Source organism: Oncorhynchus gorbuscha, linkage group LG02, assembly GCF_021184085.1.
Source record: "Oncorhynchus gorbuscha isolate QuinsamMale2020 ecotype Even-year linkage group LG02, OgorEven_v1.0, whole genome shotgun sequence".
NCBI lineage: Eukaryota > Metazoa > Chordata > Actinopteri > Salmoniformes > Salmonidae > Oncorhynchus > Oncorhynchus gorbuscha.
This window is the reverse complement of record NC_060174.1, coordinates 72,742,698-72,766,298: the sequence shown is the minus strand read 5'-3', so window position 1 is coordinate 72,766,298 and position 23,601 is coordinate 72,742,698. Positions and strand designations below refer to the sequence as shown.

The window sequence follows — 23,601 nt, the reverse complement described above, 5'->3', positions numbered from 1 at the left end:
TCCCAGGGCCCTTACCACCTCCCTGTAGGCTGTCTCGTCATAAGGCCTACTACTGTTGAGTCATCTGCAAACTTGATGATTGTACAGTTGTGTACAGTCATGCTGCAATTTGTATGTATTTATGTGGAAAATATTGTGGAAAGAACAAAATAATTACATATGTTATTACCATGCATTTATATTTATGTAATATTGTGATTGTCATGTGAGGGGGGTGTGAATAACACAATCACTATTCTCTAACTCTGGGGTATGAATATTAGAAATATACCGGAACTTTCTGAAGTATATGTCAATGAAGTAAAATCACCCAGCTGGCAAGATTTTAGGCATATTGTATCTTTTAGATCTTTGGATATATTGATATTATATTCATACACTTTTTGTTCTAAATTATTCTAAATAATCTTTATCATACAATACAAATGGTAGGAATATTATTGGATGTATTTTTTTTTTACGTTCTGTGGTATGAAAAAATCATGTACAACATCAAAGCTTTCATTGGTCTGAATGCAGTAGGCTAGTAATGTTTCTGCAGTATTGTATCATTACAATGCTTAGCATAAAGTTATTTAACTTATAGACCAATGAATTATTCCATTATGAAACCTATAAATGTCTATCTGGTGGTGTTCATAGACAATTTTACACCTACAATATCTGGCAGGCTCTTCCTTTACATTCATGCATAATGGATACATCAGCATAGTGTGTTGCGTACCATTCAGTGACTTGTATAGCACTTGCTTTGAATAAATTACGGTGTGAAATTGTGTTGTCAATGATCATGGTGACAACAACATTGGATATTAACATATAATTCCGCAGCTGCTATAGATTTCCAGATGCATCAAAGCAATACATTGCAAACCTGTACAATGCTGTCTAGTGCCTGCAGGTGTTAAGTTGTGGCAGGGTAAATTGTACATAAAATTGTAAATTCATTGAATTAGAAGTGCACAGTCAACATCTGCTAATAAATATGTGCATATCCAGTTGCTGTGTCTAAAAGGAATTTAGAGTGACCCATTCAAAAAGCTTTCTTTCTACCACTCTCCTCCAATTACTTTTGCCTGTAGCCAAGTAGCCCAGCCTGTCAGTCATCCAGTCAATTTGTCCTGGGAACTGACTTAATTAAACTTCAAAAGAAATGTTTATTTTGACTCTCCACCACTTAAAGGCTACATGATTCAAGTCAAAAAAATTGCAACAGATCTGGTTGCAAGCATTTGTTTTGCACATAAGGTTCCCATTTTGAGCTTCAAGCTTTGATTTAATCATCAATTCATCTTTGTGATATTCATAGGGGGGTGCTAATAAAAATATGATTTGATACAGTCATTCTAGCCATTTTTATAACCCCTATAATGTGTTGTAACACACTTAGCTCACATCCTATGTATAACAAACAAAGCCTCTGGTATACAGTGCCTTACACCCCCTTGACTTCCAGATTATGTTGTGTTACAACTTGAATTCAAAATGTATTAAAAAATTTTTTTCTCACCCATCTACACACAATACCCCATAACGAAGAAGTAAAAACATGTTTTTAGAAATGTTTGCAAATGTATTGAAAATGAAATACAGAAATATCTCATTTACATAAGTATGCACACCCCTTTGCTATGACACACCAAATTGAGCTCAGGTGCATCCAATTTTCTTTGATCATCCTGGAGATGTCACTACACCTTGAAAGGATGATCAGGTCCACCTGTGGCCAATTGTTTGGACATGATTAAGAAAGAAACACACTTGTCTACATATGGTCCCACACTTGACAGTGCATGTCAGAGCAGAAATTATACAATGAAGCCGAAGGAACTGTCCGTAGATCTCCGGGATATAATTGTGATGAGGCATATACAGTGGGGCAAAAAAGTATTTAGTCAGCCACCAATTGTGCACTTTCTCCCACTTAAAAAGATGAGAGAGGCCTGTAATCATAGGTACACTTCAACTATGACAGACAAAATTAGAAAAAAAATCCAGAAAATCACATTGTAGGATTTTTAATGCATTTATTTGCAAATCCTCTGTCCTCCACTCGTTACCTGTATTAATGGCACCTGTTTGAACTTGTTATCAGTATAAAATACACCTGTCCACAACCTAAATGCAAAGTGTTATGTCTGGAGAAAAACCAGGCACTGTCACACCCTGATCTGTTTCACCTGTCCTTGTGATTGTCTCCACCCCCTCCAGGTGTCACTTATTTTCCACAGTGTATTTATCCCTGTGTTTCCTGTCTCTCTGTTTTATTTTTATTGATTTATTTCACCTTTATTTAACCAGGTAGGCAAGTTGAGAACAAGTTCTCATTTACAATTGCGACCTGGCCAAGATAAAGCAAAGCAGTTCGACACATACAGCGACACAGAGTTACACATGGAGTTAAACAAACATACAGTCAATAATACAGTATAAACAAGTCTATATATACGATGTGAGCAAATGAGGTGAGATAAGGGAGGTAAAGGCAAAACAAAGGCCATGGTGGCAAAGTAAATACAATATAGCAAGTAAAACACTGGAATGGTAGATTTGCAGTGGAAGAATGTGCAAAGTAGAAATAAAAATAATGGGGTGCAAAGGAGCAAAATAAATAAATAAAATACAGTAGGGAAAGAGGGTAGTTGTTTGGGCTAAATTATAGGTGGGCTATGTACAGGTGCAGTAATCTGTGATCTGGGGGTGTCTAGAGAGATATACCTGCTGGAGGGTGTGCTACAGGTGGGAGATGCTATGGTGACCAGCGAGCTGAGATAAGGGGGGACTTTACCTAGCAGGGTCTTGTAGATGACATGGAGCAGGTGGGTTTGGTGACGAGTATGAAGCGAGGGCCAGCCAACGAGAGCGTACAGGTCGCAATGGTGTGTAGCATATGGGGCTTTGGTGACAAAACGGATTGCACTGTGATAGACTGCATCCAATCTGTTGAGTAGGGTATTGGAGGCTATTTTGTAAAGGACATCGCCGAAGTCGAGGATTGGTAGGATGGTCAGTTTTACAAGGGTATGTTTGGCAGCATGAGTGAAGGATGCTTTGTTGCGAAAAAGGAAACCAATTCTAGATTTAACTTTGGATTGGAGATGTTTGATATGGGTCTGGAAGGAGAGTTTACAGTCTAACCAGACACCTAAGTATTTGTAGTTGTCCACGTATTCTAAGTCAGAGCCGTCCAGAGTAATGATGTTGGACAGGCGGGCAGGTGCAGGTAGCGATCGGTTGAAGAGCATGCATTTAGTTTTACTTGTATTTAAGAGCAATTGGTGGCCACGGAAGGAGAGTTGGCATTGAAGCTTGCCTGGAGGGTTGTTAACACAGTGTCCAAAGAAGGGCCAGAAGTATACAGAATGGTGTCGTCTGCGTAGAGGTGGATCAGAGACTCACCAGCAGCAAGAGTGACATCATTGATGTATACAGAGAAGAGAGTCGGTCCAAGAATTGAACCCTGTGGCACCCCCATAGAGACTGCCAGAGGTCCGGACAGCAGACCCTCCAATTTGACACACTGAACTCTATCAGAGAAGTAGTTGGTGAAACCAGGCGAGGCAATCATTTGAGAAACCAAGGCTGTCGAGTCTGCCGATGAGGATGTGGTGATTGACAGAGTCGAAAGCATTTGGCCAGATCAATGAATACGGCTGCACAGTAATGTTTCTTATCGATGGCGGTTAAGATATCGTTTAGGACCTTGAGCGTGGCTGAGGTGCACCCATGACCAGCTCTGAAACCAGATTGCATAGCAGAGAAGGTATGGTGAGATTCGAAATGGTCTGTAATCTGTTTGTTGACTTGGCTTTCGAAGACCTTAGAAAGGCATGGTAGGATAGATATAGGTCTGTAGCAGTTTGGGTCAAGAGTGTCCCCCCCCTTTGAAGAGGGGGATGACCGCAGCTGCTTTCCAATCTTTGGGAATCTCAGACGGGGGTGGCAACAATTTCGGCAGATAATTTTAAAAAGAAAGGGTCCAGATTGTCTAGCCCAGCTGATTTGTAGGGGTCCAGATTTTGCAGCTCTTTCAGAACATCAGCTGAACGGATTTGGGAGAAGGAGAAATGGGGAAGGCTTGGGCGAGTTGCTGTGGCGGGTACAGTGCTGTTGACCGGGTAGGAGTATCCAGGTGGAAAGCATGGCCAGCCGTAGAAAAATGCTTATTGAAATTCTCAAATATGGTGGATTTATCAGTGGTGACAGTGTTTCCTATCTTCAGTGCAGTGGGCAGCTGGGACTTGACAGTGTCCCAGAACTTTTTTGAGTTAGTGTTGCAGGATGCAAATTTCTGCTTGAAAGAGCTAGCCTTGGCTCTTCTAACTGCCTGTGTATAATGGTTTCTAGCTTCCCTGAACAGCTGCATATCACGGGGGCTGTTCGATGCTAATGCAGAAGGCCATAGGATGTTTTTGTGTTGGTTAAGGGCTGTCAGGTCTGGGGAGAACCAAGGGCTATATCTGTTCCTGGTTCTAAATTTCTTGAATGGGGCATCCTTATTTAAGATGGTTAGGAAGGCATTTAAAAAAAACATCCAGGCATCCTCTACTGACGGGATGAGATCAATATCCTTCCAGGATACCCTGGCCAGGTCGATTGGAAAGGCCTGCTCGCTGAAGTGTTTCAGGGAGCGTTTGACAGTGATGAGTGGAGGTTGTTTGACCGCTGACCCATTACGGATGCAGGCAATGAGGCAGTGATCGCTGAAATCTTGGTTGAAGACAGCAGAGGTGTAATTAGAGGGCAGGTTGGTTAGGATGATATCTATGAGGGTGTCCGTGTTTAAGCCTTTGGGGAGGTACCTGGTAGGTTCATTGATAATTTGTGTGAGATTGAGGGCATCAAGCTTAGATTGTAGGATGGCTGGGGTGTTAAGCATGTTCTAGTTTAGGTCGCCTAGCAGCACGAGCTCTGAAGATAGATGGGGGGCAATCAGTTCACATATGGTGTCCAGAGCACAGCTGGGGGCAGAGGGTGGTCTATAGCAGGCGGCAACGTTGAGAGATTTGTTTTTAGAGAGATGGATTTTTAAAAGTAGAAGTTCAAATTGTTTGGGTACAGACCTGGATAGTAGGACAGAACTCTGCAGGCTATCTTTGCAGTAGATTGCAACACGGCAACACCGTTTGTCTTGTATGTTTGTCATGTCAACCAGCGTGTTTTTTTCCATACTCCTTCTTCTCTTCTCTTTTGCTAGTCCTCCCGGTTTTGACCTTTGCCTGTTTTCTGGACTCCATTCCCACCTGCCTGTCCATTCTGCCTGCCCTTCAGTACCTACTGGACTCTGAACTGGTTTTGACCTTTTGCCTGTCCACTACCATTCTCTTGCCTACCCCTTTTTGGATTAATAAAGATCTAATCAAATCAAATCAAATCAAATTTATTTATTGGTACATTATATCTCAAAACAGAAACCCAGCCTAAAACCCCAAACAGCAAACAATGCAGGTGTGTGTCTGCATCTGTGTCCTGCCTTGTGCCCTTATAGGCACAGCTCATCACCCATCTAACATCATCCCTACCGTGAAGCATTGTAGTGGCAGCATCATGCTATGGGGATGCTTTTCAGCAGCAGGGACTGGAAGACAGGTAAGGATAGAGGGAACAATTAATTAAGCCAAATACATGCAAATCCCTGCGTCACTGTGCAAACAACCTTAAACAAATGGGTGAATAATTATGTTCCAACAGGACAATGACCCCAAGCATACAGCCAAAGTCCAGACTTGAATCCCTGAAAATATGTGGAAAGAGTTGAAGATTGCTGTTCACCGCCGCTCCCCATCTAATTTAACAGAGCTTTTGAAAATCTGCAAGGAAGAATGGGAGAAAATCCCCAAATCCAGATGTGCAAAGCTGATACAAACATACCTGAGATGACTCAAAGCTGTAATTGCCGGCGAAGGTGCTTCTACAAAGTATTGATTCGTGTGTGAATACTTATGCAAATTAGATATTTTTGTATTTTTAAAACTTGTTTTCACTTTGTCATTCTGGGGTATTGTGTAGATCGGTGAGAGAAAAAAATATATTTAATCCATTTTTAATTCAGGCTGTAACACAACAAACTGTGGAATAACTAAAGAGGTATGAATACTTTCTGAAGAAACTCTATGTCATTTACTTCACATGTATCAGTTTCAGTTATGTCATGTGATAAAACGACAAATTAACAAGAGGCCTTACAACATGAGCTCCCCGGGGTGGCTGCATCGGGGTGGCTGCATCGGGGTGGCTGCATCGGGGTGGCTGCATCGAGTCAACCTCACAAACTCTGGCTTCCACCTGAGGTAGCTTTGTTAGCAAAAAGGACCAGAGGAGAAAATGCATGGATAATTTAACATGCCATCAGCAGTGACATTTTGATGAATGGAATAACCTATACCTGTGCATGCTGTATGATGGTCGATTTACCTCCGCTGGGAGGTGCAGAGGCTGAGGATAAAAAGAATCAAGCCAAGGATAAAAGAAGGCTGACACGGGGGAGGGGGAGCGTGATAAACAGAGCTGAGACAATTGATGTAATCTCACATTGTTGGAACGATTGATTAAGCAATGGACAGCTTTACGTTGTAAATGCCTGTGCAAACAACATAATCTACAATGTTGTAAATAAGGTCTACAGGCGAGGTCAAGGTAAGTTCTATACAGCATACTGTACCACACCCCCATACTTTGCAACAGCCTGCAGTCATTTTAACATGTGGCATCATCTGCAGCAAGGGTTTATATATGGTAAATATTGATTTTGTTTCAGATTTTGCAACAGAGACTCTGCCCAACATCTGGATCCCCAGATTGTAAAGTGACATGGGAAATCAAGTACAACTGTTTAATTGCCTTCAAGGAAGACAGTACTTTTCAACACCGTCTCCAAGGAGACCAAAGACATGAAAACTTCAACATTCCAGTTGGAATATTCAGCACTTATGACAGCTGTCAATCAACAGACAATAGTTTGTTCTTCAGCTAAATAAAACATGTTTTTTTGGCAATGTTGCTACCCTGCTGTGGGCAATGCTTTATATTACTGTATCTGACAGAATACTGCATGTTTATTCTTTTTCATTTAACAACCAAGTGTCATCCCAATGTCTACCCCAAGACAGCACTTATTTCTTATTTAATGACATGTCATGTCATTCACAGGGCTATCATGTAACAGGATAGATACATAATGTACCAAGAACCTGTGACCATGGGTATTATTACACAAGGTTATATTTATGCTCTTTTAAAAAAATGGTTCTTCGGCTGTCCCCATAGGAGAACCTTTTTGCTTCCAGGTAGAACCCTTTTGGGTTCCATGTAAAACCCTCTGTACAAAAGGTTCTATATAGAACCTAAAAGGGTTCTACCTGCAATCAAAAAGCGTTCTTCAAAGGGTTATCCTATGGGGACAGCCGAGGAACCCTTCTAGGTTCTAGATAGCACTTTTTTAAGAGTGTACAGTGCCTTCAGAAAGTATTCACACCCCTTGACTTTTTCCAAATGTTGTTGTGTTACTCCCCTACACACAATACCCCATAATGTCATTATTGTGTTTTTCAAAATGTATACAAATGTATTAAAAACGAAAAGCTGAAATGCTCTGAGTCAATAGGTATTCAACGTCTTTAATATGGCAAGCCTAAATAAGTCTAGTAAACATTTGCTTAATAACAAGTCACCTAATAAGTTGCATGGACTCACCCTGTGTGCAATAATACGTTTTAACATGATTTTTGAATGACTACCTCATCTCTGAACCCCACACATACAATTATCTGTAAGGTCCCTCAGTCAAGCAGTACATTTCAAACACAGGTTCAACCACAAAAACCAGGAATTTTTTTCCAATGCCTCGCAAAGAAGGGCACCTGTTGGTACATTGGTAAAAAATAAACAAACTGACATTGAATATCCCTTTGAACATGGTGAAGTTATTCATTACACTTTGGATGGTGTATCAATACACCCAGTCACTACAAAGATACCGGAGTCCTTCCTAACTCAATTGCAGGGATTTCCCCAAGAAGCTGATAAGGAATTTAAGACAGTTACAGACTTTAATGACTGAGCTAGGTGAAAACTGAGGATGGATCAACACTGTTGAAAGTACTCAACAATACTAACCTAAATGACAGAGTGAAAAGAAGGAAGCCTGTACAGAATAAAAAATATTCCAAAACATGCATCCTGTTTGCAATGAGGCACTAAAGTAAAACTGTAAAACAAATGTGGCAATGAAATTAACTTTATGTCCTGAAAACAAAGCATTATGTTTGCGACAAATCCAACACAGCACATCACTGAGTACTGCTCGGCTGGCTAGGTGTGTAGAGAGGAACAGGCGCAGAGAGCAGAGAGGTCTAGGGGAAAGATGCACTTTAATGCGGCACCAACACTCAGGGCGCAAAACACTGACCAACCCAAAACAACGGGCAACACGGTCCAGAGCACAAACATTAGAAATGACACAACGTGAACATCAAAATAATCCCGCACAACAAAGGGGCGGGTTCCACACGCTAAATATGGAAGCAAATCAAGCACACACAAAATGGGAACAGGTGTAACAAATGAGACAAAACTAACCGAAAAGAAAAAGGGATCGGTGGCGGCTAGCAGGCCGGTGACGACGACCGCCGAGCACCACCCGAACAGGCGGGGGAGCCAACTTCGGCGGGAGTCGTGACAACTCTTCATATTTTCAAGTATAGTGATGTCTGCATCATGTTATTGGTATTATTGTCATCGGCTAGGACTAGGGTTTTTGTGATAAAAAGAAAAGGCCAAAATTCTAGAGGAAAACCTGGTTCAGTCTGTTTTCCAACACACACTGGGAGACATATTCACCTTTCTGCAGGACAATAACCTTAAACACTGGACCAGTTGCTTACCAAGACTACAGCGAATGTTCCTGAGTGACCGAGTTACAGTTTTGTCTTAACCCTTGTGTAGTCTTAGCATTCTGTATATTCCCGTTGTCCTGAAGGTAAAAAATTACCCGCCTTCACTAAACCCCTCAAATAAAGCAGCTTAATTGAATTTTAAACCCCAAATATATTTTGCATGAAGAAACAACCTGTCATTCATCACAAACTTTGTGAACATCTGGATTTTCCCTCTTCACAATGCAGAAAGACTGCATTTAATCAGTTGTCACCACTCGTTTTTATTACAACACACCTGTCATAATTGTTTTCTTTACTAAAGTAGAGGTTTATTATTGTTATGATTATTATTGCTAAAGGTACTGCATAGGTGTAAACACATTTTTTCTTAACAAGAGATAGCACTTGTATAGCCTAAGAAAGTAGCAGAAATGTGTAGAAAGAAGTTTTGAATGCATTTTATTGAAGGGAAACAATAACAGTCTTGAACGTTTTGGCAACATAGTGATATATTCTTAAATACTGTACAATGAGTAATTCAACTACAAAATACTAGTCTTCTCCTATTTTTAACCATTGCCCCCACCCACAAGGTGTATGACAATAAATAAGAATAAAATAAGATAATAGATACAAAACAAAACGTGAAGAACATAAATCAATCAACTCTAATTAGCACATGTAGGACAGTATGCAATTGTGTGTGCATAGACTTTGCAGATGTATTATTTTACAGTCCTTCTTTGGGGGGCAGAATTGGCATGTCCTCCTCTTGCCTGCTCCAGATGCAGCCTCAGGTGGATCAGGACAAGATTCAGCCCCCTGAACAGCTTTCACAAGCACTGCGTAGGCGGCTGTGTGGGGGAGGGCACTCACTTCTTTGATTGTGTGGGGTTACAAGTGCCTTTCCCAGCTGCTCCAGGAACACCCTCTTGTTCTGCTTATCAGGCATCCAGGTAGAGTTGATCTTGTTTCATATCACGAAGGCATTGTATGAGGACACATCAATGATGTTATGGAAGATGACCAGGGGCCAGTGGGCAGTCATCCTCCTGCAGCTGTAAGTTCTAATCGCCTTGTCCAGGTTGTCCACGCCTCCTTTGTTGTGGTTGTAGTCCAGGATGATGGCTGGCTTCCTGTCCTCATGAGGACCACATTCTCGTTCCTCTTTGGGAGGTAATAAACTAGAGTGGTGGTGGGGGTGGAGCCAAACTTTGATGAGAAGGCCTCTCTCCCCCTTGTTGTGAGGAGTGCAGAGGGGAGCTCAGGCTTGTTCTTTCTAACTGTGCCAACCATGGTGATCTTCCTCTTAAGGAGCTGCTGGCTGAGTTCATAATAGGTGAAGCAATTGTCACATGTGACATTGTGCCTCCTCAGTCCATCTGTCACATCAAGCACAACCCGCATCCCCTGGTTCTTCTCCAGGCCTCCACTGGTCGGCTTCCCTGTGTAGACTTGCATCTTCCATGCGTAGCTGGATTGTGTGTCACAGGCCACCCATATCTTGATGCCATACTTTGCTGACTTGCTGGGCATATTCTGCCGGAGAGGACAGCAACCTTTTGACAAAAGAGATTACTATCAGTAATTAGTATCAGTGTCACCGAAAACAATCACATAAATAAATCAATGATATTACAGCAATAGATAATTCAATTAATGGTGAAAATCACTTACATTACAGATATGAAAATACAAATGTATTTCTGAATGGAACAAGTTGCTCATCCACTGTTACTTCAGGCCCAGGGTTGTAGAGGAATGGCAGATGCTCCACCCACTTCTCCCAGACCTCTCTCATGGCCGCCAGTTTGTCTCTCACACGTCTTGCAGGTCTTCACTCACCGTTATCAAATTGTAGCATTCTTGAGAAAGTGTGAAAGACTTTCAGTGGCATCATGGCATGGAATATCACCCTTCCACTCTCTGCATCCTAGAGACTTCATGTAGCCTCGCCTCAGGACCTATACACACCCACTAAGATTAGCAGCCCTATGTAGGCACGCAGGTCAATCTGATCCATCCTTTTCCAGTTGTCTCCATATTTACAGAAACCATCCAAATTTGTCATCTCCAGGATGATTTTTTTGATGGCTGGTGTGATGAACATGTAGAATGTTGAGGTGATGTCCTGGGCATGGCAACTGCATGTCTTGTGGGCACTGGGGTCATCCTTATGACTCATGACCTTATGCCTTGGTTGTCATATGGTGACAAGGACCATATTATTTTGCTGTTCTTTGACAAAAATGTCTCTCTTTCAGCTTGGGGATGAAGATGAAGATGAAGTGCTTGTGGTTAGAGCGTTGGACTAGTAACCGGAAGGTTGCAAGTTCAAACCCCCCGAGCTGACAAGGTACAAATCTGTCGTTCTGCCCCTGAACAGGCAATTAACCCACTGTTCCTAGGCCGTCATTGAAAATAAGAATTTGTTCTTAACTGACTTGCCTGGTTAAATAAAGGTAAAATATTTTTAAAAATGAAATAAAATCTTCTTCTTCAGATACCTCCTCCTCTTCTAAATCAATGTTTTCTTGCTCCTCCTGGACATCTGAAAACATGCACTCATGGCTTCAGCAAAGAGACGACTGGGGGGACTGACATCTACAGCACCTTTAAAGCCTCTGACTGCATTCCCCATTAGAAACAATGCTTTCAAGAAATGTTTATTTTGTCTACAATTTGGTTTATTTTGACTGAAATGGTTTCTTATTTTGTATTTTGAGTCATGTGTGGAGTCATGGAGGGGAGATGCTGCACATGCACAATAAAGTTGTGTCTGAGTTCAATCAGTAGCACACATAATCTACATTTCTCATTGTGAGTTTGTGTGTGTGTGTCTTTGTGGTTTTTGTGGTGTATACATGATTTTAAAACTGCTGGGTCAAAAATGACCCTAAGACAATATTTGCACCCTGGTGGAGTACAGCTTTCATGGAATTATGAACAAAGGCGATGTTTCACTTTTTCTAGTGTTGGGGTCACTCTAGGAAAAGTCATCAAATTTCAAGTTGGAAAAAAAATAATTTAGGGGGGTTTTCTCTGCTGTTAAACATAGCTGTGGGTCATTTTTGACCCTTAAGACGACATAACATTTAAATCTGCTTGAAAATCTGTGGCAAGACCTAAAATGTGTTGTCTTGCAATGATCACCAAAGCTGGAAGATGTTTGTACAATACAGGTGTGCAAAGCTCTTAGAGACATACCCAGAAAGACTCAAATCTGAAATTCTACCAAAGGTGATTCTAACATATATTGACTCGGGTGTATGAATATTTATGTAAATGAGATATTTCTGTATTTAAATTTCAAAACATTTGCTGGAATTTCTTTAAACATATTTTCAATTTTTCTTTGTGGGGTAGTGTGTGTAGATGGGTGACAGAAAATCGATTTAGTCCATTTTGAAATCAGGCTGTAAAACAACAAAATGTGGAATAAGTCAAGGAGTATGAATACTTTCTGATGGCACTGAATACAGTACTGAAAGGATGACATTGACATTTAAAATAACCTAGAAAACACTATTTTGACATCCATTGTGAAGTTGTGTATTCATGCGTCTTAATCATTGCCGTATACCCCTGTTGCTTCAAGATCTATTAGTAAATCTCAGCAGATTTGTGGTGATCTCATCTGTCTCAACACATTAGATCACATTATTACTGTTAGTTTGTACTTAAACTTGTCATTCCTCCAAGGCCTAAGACTGCTCTCTGAAATGAGCTGTGTAGTGTTTTCTACTGCCCCCATCCTGTCCCCACAGGAAAGTAGTGTAGCAGCCGAGCGGAGCAGAGTCCTGACTCCTGGGCTGCTCCTATGCCAGTCCTGTCTGCAAAGGACATGATTGGAGAGAAATTAATCTAATTAATGACTCATTCAAGGTCACATTTATTAGTTACACCCTCTAGGGTGAAATCTATATTTAAAAACCTTGAGCAGATGCGTGGTTGCTTCTCAGTGGTCTGCTCACTGACTGTAGCTTATTTGCAGTTATTTCGTGTCCATCTAGCTTATTAACAAATGAACCCCCACACTAATAGTAGATGCTCCTGTGGGGGAAGACTTATGTTTGCAGGTCCACCACCGGTCAAAAAGCTACAGGCAAATAAAGCAGGACAGATGTTCTGAGGGGGTAATTAACAAGATGTTTTTAAACTTTCAGAGCATGTGTTTCCTATGAAAAAAATATTAATTATCAATCACAGTGAACCTTTAATAATCGGATTGACACATTTCATAATCACATTTTTTATTGTACAAGGACCTACTGTTATCTGAAAAGCATCTAAATAGCCTGGATACCAAGGCTGACAGTGTAGTCGTGTGGAGAGAATAAAATACAAAATATACAATGGCTTTATATACAATGGATTTATATACAATGGATTTTTCGTCCCAGTGGAATTCGACTCAGGGTCGAATTCGATTTGCACTCGTAACTTGATTTTGTTTTGAAAAGATGCTTGTGAAGTAAAGACTATATGTGAATACAAATCAAAGACAAATCTTATGTGAATACATACAGTATATAGCAAGAGAGGTGGCAAAAAAAATTACATAACCAAACTCCTGTTATGGGCAGTTATGTATAGCTACACTGTAAAAATAGACATATTTAAAACACCATGATTGTGTAATAAATCCATGGAAAGTAACCGGAAATCTGGTGTTTGGAGGGTGTTTGACACTACAGTAAACCCATTGCAAGTGTTATTATACACAGAAAGTGTTTTACAACAGAATAGAAGTACTCTGAAACACCCAAAGTGGTTATTCAATCTGAATATTGGTGTTTTTAAGAGAAAGTTGCGATAACACTTTTTGGGGTTTCAGTGCATGTGAAAGGCAGCATCAAAACACTGTGTCACGTAGAGTAGGCCAGAAGGCTATACTGGAAAACCAACCTCTATCAACATAAAAAGATGGCGGAGCCGCAAATGTTCTTCTGTGCAAAAGGGTGTTTATTTACAAAGTGATTCCGAAACAAAAACAACAGTACTGCCACCTTATGGGTCTGCTAAAAACAATGCTGCCCCATTCACAGCTCAATCCAAAATGGCCTCTCCATGAACTGAAAGAGAGGCTCCTTTTGTAGTGCTAGCCCCTCCCCTCAGAACAATTAACACTAATTAATTAAGCAATTACAACATGTTTATTAAACAATATCACCACAAAATCTCCACAATATTTACAAAATTACATCACTATTGACAGTGTCTTTTAATATGTCCATTTACATTAATGAGCCATTTGGGACAGGCACTACAAAGTCAGCCCAATTCCCTTAGCTTGGGTCCTTATCCAGCATACCCGGAAGCTACAGCGATAGAGAGGAACAGAACAAACACACAAACAAAGCGCTCATCCACAACATAGATAAGTATAATACATATTGCTTATATTAAATATGAACATTGACATACGTGTGAAATATGTATGTACTAAGACAGAAGTTAGCTTATGTGTCGACATACATTGTTACCTTATCTGATAATGGAGCAGGGAGGAGTGATGAATGTGTGCGTGCTTTAAAGTACCAAATGCTGCCCGCGGCCAGTGACGGACTTCTACGTCACACACTGTGTCTCTCATTAAAAGGGCACAAGGGTGAGACCCAAATGCAGACACAGGAGGCAGATGGTAGAGCTCTGATATTTATTATAACAAAGGGAGCAGGCAAAGGCAGGTCGGGGACAGGCGAGAGTTCATAAACCAGGTCAGAGTCCAAACAGTACCAGACAAAAGGCGGTCTCGAGGTCAGGCCGAGTCCAAAACAGTACAAGGGGATAGGCAGACTGGTAGTCAGAAGAGGCAGAGTGGTCAGGCAGGCGGGTTCGGAGTCAGGACAGACAAGCATCGAAACCAGGAGGAATAGAAACAAACAGAGACTGGGAAAAATAGGAGCAAGGAAAACCGCTGGTTGACTTGACAAACAAGACGAACTGGCACAGAGAAAGAGGAAACACAGGGATAAATACAACGGGGATAATAAGCAACACCTGGAGGGGGTGGAGACAATCACAAGGACAGGTGAACTAGATCAGGGTGTGACACTCATACAATCAAATGGTTAAGAAATGCAAACGGTCTATAGCCTAAATATTGATTGATGATAAGGGCTGTTTGAAATATTTTTGTGAAATTCCAACTTCATTTTTCAAGGTTTTTAGACTTCAGAAACAGAAAAAGACAGTGAGGGTAGTGGTGGGTGGAAGCAGGAATTCAACCCCCAACTTCTGGAACAGTAATATGGCACATTTCATCGGAATTTTACACACTCAACTACTCAGCCACACTGAAAATGTCATGCAGGTGATAGAGGACCCAAAAGCGACTTAACAGAAACAGAGTTTATTCAAGTCCAAACAGGGAATCACAGAAATCCTCTAGTCTGTAGAGGGGAATAACAAGAGAAGCGGCCACAGACTGCAGGTCGCTTCGGGTAGGCGCAGGCCGTAGTTGACAGAGACACCTGCTCACACGCAGCATCTGATGAAGGCAAAAACACGACAGGACAGGGCGAAACACAATCACAGCACGGTGAATACTAAACAAGGAACCGACGGGACAGGAACGGAACACAAAGGAATAAATAGGGACTCTAATCAGGGGAAGGGATCGGGAACAGGTGTGGGAAGACTAAATGATGATTAGGGGAATAGGAACAGCTGGGAGCAGGAACGGAACGATAGAGAGAAGAGAGAGCGAGAGAGTGAGAGAGGGAGGGGGAGAGAGAGGGATAGAAAGAGGGAAAGAACCTAACAAGACCAGCAGAGGGAAACGAATAGAATGGGGAGCACAGGGACAAGACATGATAATAAATGACAAACATGACAGTACCCCCCCACTCACCGAGCGCCTCCTGGCGCACTCGAGGAGGAATCCTGGCGGCAACGGAGGAAATCATCGATGAGTGAACGGTCCAGCACGTCCCGAGACGGAACCCAACTCCTCTCCTCAGGACCGTAACCCTCCCAATCCACTAAGTATTGGTGAACCCCGTCCCCGAGAACGCATGTCCATGATCTTATGTACCTTGTAAATAGGTGCGCTCTCGACAAGGACGGGGGGGGGAGGGAAGACGAACGGGGGTGCGAAGAAAGGGCTTAACACAGGAGACATGGAAGACAGGATGGACGCGACGAAGATGTCGCGGAAGAAGCAGTCGCACAGCGACAGGATTGACGACCTGGGAGACACGGAACGGACCAATGAACCGCGGAGTCAACTTACGAGAAGCTGTCGTAAGAGGAAGGTTGCGAGTGGAAAGCCACACTCTCTGGCCGCAACAATACCTTGGACTCTTAATCCTGCGTTTATTGGCGGCTCTCACAGTCTTCCCCGCAGACAAAGGCAGACCGGTAATGAAGTCTAAGGCGATGTGAGACCATGGTTGAGAAGGAATGGGGAGCGGTCTGAGACGACCGGCAGGAGGAGAGTTACCCGACTTAGTCTGCGCGCAGTCCGAACAAGCAGCCACGAAACGGCGCGTGTCACGCTCCTGAGTCGGCCACCAAAAGCGCTGGCGAATAGACGCAAGAGTGCCTCGAACACCGGGATGACCAGCTAACTTGGCAGAGTGAGCCCACTGAAGAACAGCCAGACGAGTGGAAACAGGAACGAAAAGGAGGTTACTAGGACAAGCGCGCGGCGACGCAGTGTGCGTGAGTGCTTGCTTAACCTGTCTTTCAATTCCCCAGACTGTTAACCCGACAACACGCCCATAAGGAAGAATCCCTCGGGATCAGTAGAAGCCACAGAAGAACTAAACAGACGGGATAAGGCATCAGGCTTGGTGTTCCTGCTACCCGGACGGTAAGAAATCACAAACTCGAAACGAGCGAAAAACAACGCCCAACGAGCTTGACGGGCATTAAGTCGTTTGGCAGAACGGATGTACTCAAGGTTCTTATGGTCTGTCCAAACGACAAAAGGAACGGTCGCCCCCTCCAACCACTGTCGCCATTCGCCTAGGGCTAAGCGGATGGCGAGCAGTTCACGGTTACCCACATCATAGTTGCGCTCAGATGGCGACAGGCGATGAGAAAAATAAGCGCAAGGATGAACCTTATCGTCAGACTGGAAGCGCTGGGATAGAATGGCTCCCACGCCTACCTCTGAAGCGTCAACCTCGACAATGAATTGTCTAGTGACGTCAGGAGTAACGAGGATAGGAGCGGACGTAAACGTTCTTTTAGAAGATCAAAAGCTCCCTGGGCGGAACCGGACCACTTAAAACACGTCTTGACAGAAGTAAGAGCTGTGAGAGGGACAGCAACTTGACCGAAATTACGAATGAAACGCCGATAGAAATTAGCGAAACCTAAAAAGCGCTGCAACTCGACACGTGACCTTGGAACGGGCCAATCACTGACAGCTTGGACCTTAGCGGAATCCATCTGAATGCCTTCAGCGGAAATAACGGAACCGAGAAAAGTAACGGAGGAGACATGAAAAGAGCACTTCTCAGCCTTTACGTAGAGACAATTCTCTAAAAGGCGCTGTAGAACACGTCGAACGTGCTGAACATGAATCTCGAGTGACGGAGAAAAATCAGGATATCGTCAAGATAGACAAAAACAAAGATGTTCAGCATGTCTCTCAGAACATCATTAACTAATGCCTGAAAAACAGCTGGCGCATTGGCGAGACCAAACGGCAGAACCCGGTACTCAAAATGCCCTAACGGGGTGTTAAACGCCGTTTTCCACTCGTCCCCCTCTCTGATGCGCACGAGATGGTAAGCGTTACGAAGGTCCAACTTAGTAAAGCACCTGGCTCCCTGCAGAATCTCGAAGGCTGATGACATAAGGGGAAGCGGATAACGATTCTTAACCGTTATGTCATTCAGCCCTCGATAATCCACGCAGGGGCGCAGAGTACCGTCCTTCTTCTTAACAAAAAAGAACCCCGCCCCGGCCGGAGAAGAAGAAGGCACTATGGTACCGGCGTCAAGAGACACAGACAAATAATCCTCGAGAGCCTTACGTTCGGGAGCCGACAGAGAGTATAGTCTACCTCGAGGAGGAGTGGTCCCCGGAAGGAGATCAATACTACAATCATACGACCGGTGAGGAGGAAGGGAGTTGGCTCGGGACCGACTGAAGACCGTGCGCAGATCATGATATTCCTCCGGCACTCCTGTCAAATCGCCAGGTTCCTCCTGAGAAGTAGGAACAGAAGAAACGGGAGGGATGGCAGACATTAAACACTTCACATGACAAGAAACGTTCCAGGATAGGATAGAATTACTAGACCAATTAATAGAAGGATTATGACATACTAGCCAGGGATGACCCAAAACAACAGGTGTAAACGGTGAACGGAAAATCAAAAAAGAAATAGTCTCACTGTGGTTACCAAATACTGTGAGAGTTAAAGGTAGTGTCTCAAATTTGATACTGGGAAGATGACTACCATCTAAGGCAAACATGGGCGTAGGCTTGTCTAACGGTCTGAAAGGAATGTTATGTTTCCGAACCCATGCTTCGTCCATGAAACAACCCTCAGCCCCAGAGTCAATCAAGGCACTGCATGTAGCACCCGAACCGGTCCAGCGTAGATGGACCGACATAGTAGTACAAGATCTAGATGAAGAGACCTGAGTAGTAGCGCTCACCAGTAGCCCTCCGCTTACTGATGGGCTCTGGCCTCTTACTGGACATGAATTAACAAAATGTCCAGCAACTCCGCAATAGAGGCACAGGCGGTTGGTGATCCTCCGTTCCCTCTCCTTAGTCGAGATGCGAATCCCTCCCAGCTGCATGGGCTCAGTCTCAAAGCCAGAGGAGGGAGATGGTTGCGATGCGGAGCAGGGAAACACCGTTGATGCGAGCTCTCTTCCACGAGCCCGGTGACGAAGATCTACCCGTCGTTCTATGCGGATGGCGAGAGCAATCAAAGAGTCCACATCTGAAGGAACCTCCCGGGAGAGAATCTCATCCTTAACCACTGCGTGGAGCCCTCCAGAAAACGAGCGAGCAGCGCCGGCTCGTTCCACTCACTAGAGGCAGCAAGAGTGCGAAACTCAATAGAATAATCCGTTATGGACCGTTCACCTTGGCATAAGGAAGCCAGGGCCCTAGAAGCCTCCCTACCAAAAACTGAACGGTCAAAAACCCGAATCATCTCCTCTTTAAAGTTCTGGAACTTGTTAGAGCAATCAGCCCTTGCCTCCCAGATAGCTGTGCCCCATTCTCGAGCCCGGCCAGTAAGGAGTGAAATGACGTAAGCAACCCGAGCTCTCTCTAGAGTATGTGTTGGGTTGGAGAGAGAACACAATCTCACACTGCGTGAGAAAGGAGCGGCACTCAGTGGGCTGCCCGGAGTAGCAAGGTGGGTTATTAACCCTAGGTTCTGGAGGCTCGGCAGGCCAGGAAGTAACAGGTGGCACGAGACGTAGACTCTGGAACTGTCCAGAGAGGTCGGAAACCTGAGCGGCCAGGTTCTCCACGGCATGGCGAGCAGCAGACAATTCCTGCTCGTGTCTGCCGAGCATGGCTCCTTGGATCTTGACGGCAGTGTAACGAGCGTCTGAAGTCGCTGGGTCCATTCCTTGGTCGGTTCCTTCTGTCATGCAGGTGATAGAGGACCCAAAAGCGACTTAACAGAAACAGAGTTTATTCAAGTCCAAACAGGGAATCACAGAAATCCTCTAGTCTGTAGAGGGGAATAACAAGAGAAGCGGCCACAGACTGCAGGTCGCTTCGGGTAGGCGCAGGCCGTAGTTGACAGAGACACCTGCTCACACGCAGCATCTGATGAAGGCAAAAACACGACAGGACAGGGCGAAACACAATCACAGCACGGTGAATACTAAACAAGGAACCGACGGGACAGGAACGGAACACAAAGGAATAAATAGGGACTCTAATCAGGGGAAGGGATCGGGAACAGGTGTGGGAAGACTAAATGATGATTAGGGGAATAGGAACAGCTGGGAGCAGGAACGGAACGATAGAGAGAAGAGAGAGCGAGAGAGTGAGAGAGGGAGGGGGAGAGAGAGGGATAGAAAGAGGGAAAGAACCTAACAAGACCAGCAGAGGGAAACGAATAGAATGGGGAGCACAGGGACAAGACATGATAATAAATGACAAACATGACAGAAAAACCTTATTCTGGTGTTATTTGAAATTGACTTAAAACAAAAACAACCAACATATACTTAATAAAAAATAATGTAAGTCGGTTCAACCCAACTTAATATGTTGCACAACTTGTATTTTATTTTATGAGGATAACCAAAGATAGGGAAAATGTTGTGATTTTAATCATTGGAAGTCTGGTTTTAATCTCCTTGTACTTCCTATCTTGTACGTGGCTGTATTTGTTATGCAGGTGAGTGAAGACCCAAAAGCGACTTAACAGAAACAGAGTTTATTCAAGTCCAAACAGAAAACGACAAATCCTGAATCCTTAACAGGAAATGTCCAAACGGGGAATAACTGAAATCCTCTAGTCTGTAGAGGGGAATAACAGGAGAAGCGGCCACAGACTGCAGGTCGCTTCGGGTAGGCGCAGGACGTAGCTGACCGATACACCTGCTCACTCGCAGCATCTGATGAAGGCAAAAACACGACAGGACGGAACAAGAACACAGCACAGCAAACAAGGATCCGACAAGGACAGAAGCGAAAACAGAGAGAGAAATAGGGACTTAATCAGAGGGCAAAATAGGGGACAGGTGTGAAAGAGTAAACGAGATAGTTAGGAGAATGAGGAACAGCTGGGAGCAGGAACGGAACGATAGAGAGAGAGAGAGGGAAAGAGAGAGGGAAAGAACCTAATAAGACCAGCAGGGGGAAACGAATAGAAGAGAAAGCACAGGGACAAGACATGACAATCTATGACAAAACATGACAGTATTTATTGAGGATTGTGGGTCATTTTTATACTTTATTATTATTTTTAAAATGTTGGATGCATGTTTGAAAAAATAAAAGTAAAATTCTATATCAGTATAAAGCAGCTTACCATCAGGTGTAATGGATCATGATGAACGGATATAAAAACCGTCAGCCAAAATTGCGTTTAATATTTTAATTGTAGAGGAAAATACAGTACCCTGTAATGCTTTCTGTAAAACCTCTAGTTACTGCTAGTTACGAGCTTCAATGCCATACAACACTCCTTCTGTGGCCTTCAACTGCTCTTAAACACTAGTAAAACTAAATGCATGCTTTCCCACTGATCGCTGCCCGCACACGCCCGCCCGACTAGCATCACTACTCTTGACGGTTCTGACTTATATGTGGACAACTACAAATACCTAGGTGTCTGGCTAGACTGTAAACTCTCCTTCGAGACTCATACTAAACATCTCCAATCCAAAAGTAAATCTAGAATCGGCTACCTATTTTGCAACAAAGCCCCCTTCACTCACGCCCCCAAACATACCCTCGTAAAACTGACTATCGGCGATGTCATTTACAAAATAGCCTCCAACACATCACAGTGCCATCCGTTTTGTCACCAAAGCCCCATATACCACCCACCACTGCGACCTGTATGCTCTCGTCAGCTGGCCCTTGCTACATATTAGTTGCGAGGCCTACTGGCTCCAGGTCATCCATAAGTCTTTGCTAGGTAAAGCTCCGCCTTATCTCAGCTCACTGGTCACAATCACAACACCCACCCATAGCACACGCTCCAGCAGGTATATCTCTCTGGTAACCCCCAAAGCCAACACCTCCTTTGGCTGCCTTTCCTTCCAGTTCTCAGATCCAATCTACCTACCTCATCCCCATATTGCCTTAATTTACTTTTTTTGCTCTTTTGCGCACCATTATTTCTACTTGCGCATCATCATCTGCACATCTATTACTCCAGTGTTAATTTGCTAAATTGTAATTACTTTGCTACTATGGCCAATTTATTGCCTTACCTCCTCACGCCATTTGCACACACTGTATGTAGACTTTTTTCTATTGTATTATTGACTGTACATTATTTTATTCCATGTGTAACTCTGTGTTGTTGTTTGTGTCGCACTGCTTTGCTTTATCTTGGCCAGGTAGCAGTTGTAAATGAGAACTTGTTCTCAACTGGCCTACCTGGTTAAATAAAGGTTAAATAAAATTGTATTAAAATAAACTGCTGGTGGATTTAGCCCTGTGCTCAACAATGCCTCCCAAAATATATTAAACTAGCAAATGATCAGATATATAAATCAATGTTCAACATTAAAATACACCAAAAGAATGTATCTAATTCTGCAGGATTTGAAACACCATAATAGTGTTTAGAAGTTTTAGAGGGAGGAAATTGCATCAAAAGGGAACTAATTATGTACTAAACAGAACTCAAAACTCCAAACGTGTGTTTTCAACCTCTTCTGGTAGTGCTCCCAATTCCTGGCAAGGTGTTGCACAGCACTTGGTTAAATGGTGTTACAACACACTATGTAATGTTTCAAAACATATCAGGATGCTGTGTTTCAATACTCCAAGTTAAGCTTTTGTTCAATTCATATTGATGGCAGCTCAGTTGCCACTAGTTTTGGTGTTACAAAGCACTACATTTTAACAGTGTATGTTCACCCATCTCGCTCGGTCTTGTTCAATTTTACGTAATTTTGAACGTTTCCACAGCACCTGCAAAAGTAGCTCATGGAGTAAACTCTTGAATCACTTCTATCTGTATTTCTCTGCCAATTAATGTTTTTCTTCCTGACATACTTGAAATCCTCAGTATGTCAATGTAGTTCAGGGGTGTACTCAAAGTAATCCTCCCCGAAAGACTATCTTGACACAATCAAAGCTGGCTTGTCTAAAGTAGAGCTAATCAAGGGGCACACAGTCAAGCACATTGGTATTTAGCATCTACCTCTTGAATTTCAACTGGGGATACTCCGCTGCACTCTGTCAAATCATTGTTTGTTTTATTGGCATGAGAAAGAAAGCGAGGGAGAGAAAGAGAGCGCTTGGTAAAGCCTGCTAAAATAACGTATTTTACGTACCTCCCAGCAAACCCGAGAACATTCCCAGAACTTTAGCTAAGATTCCCATGAAGTTCTAGTTGGGGTTTTATCTAACATTAGGATGATTTCATCCCAAAATCTTTTTTTTCTTCATAAAAAACATTCTTCAGATAAGGTATCCTTAGAATGTTCTCTTAATGTTCACTAAAATGTTGTGCACAACATCTGTAACAACCACCACAGAGCATTCCCCAAATGTTCTCGTTAGGTTTCCAGGTAAAGTAAAACCACAGTGTACCAGTAATGTTTTTAGAACATACAGCAACATCACAACTGGACAGATTTAGTGTTTTGTGAACAGATCTCTTGTCATATCCGCACAATGTTAACACAACCTAAAAAAAACATATGAACTTTTATTGAACATAACAAATGTGTTCTAGGATTGTTCTTGCAACATCAGGCAGATGTTTTTTCAACCTAATAGAAACGTTGTAATCATCAGCACAACTGGCCATGTTTTGTTGTTCTGGGTCTTATCTCTTGTCATGTCCCCACAATGTTACCACAACCTAAAGAAATGTTTCAGAAACTTTTAAAGAACATAAAAAATTTGTTCTGAGAACGTTCTTGCAACATCAGGTGAAGGCTTTTTGCACCCTAAAATAAACATTGTATAATCATTCACATGACTAGACAGTTTTTGTGTTTTGGGAACATATCTTTTGTGATGTTCTTATAATGTTCCCACCAGAATGTTTCCACAACCTAATGAAACATTCTTGGAACCTTTAAGAACAGTC

General features: G+C 42.8%; 1 pseudogene; it reads right to left on the bottom strand.

Moving 5' to 3' along the window:
* Nucleotides 1–9,690: 9,690 nt before the first annotated feature.
* LOC123990632 lies at nt 9,691–22,886 on the bottom strand (annotated as a pseudogene).
* Nucleotides 22,887–23,601: the final 715 nt, after the last annotated feature.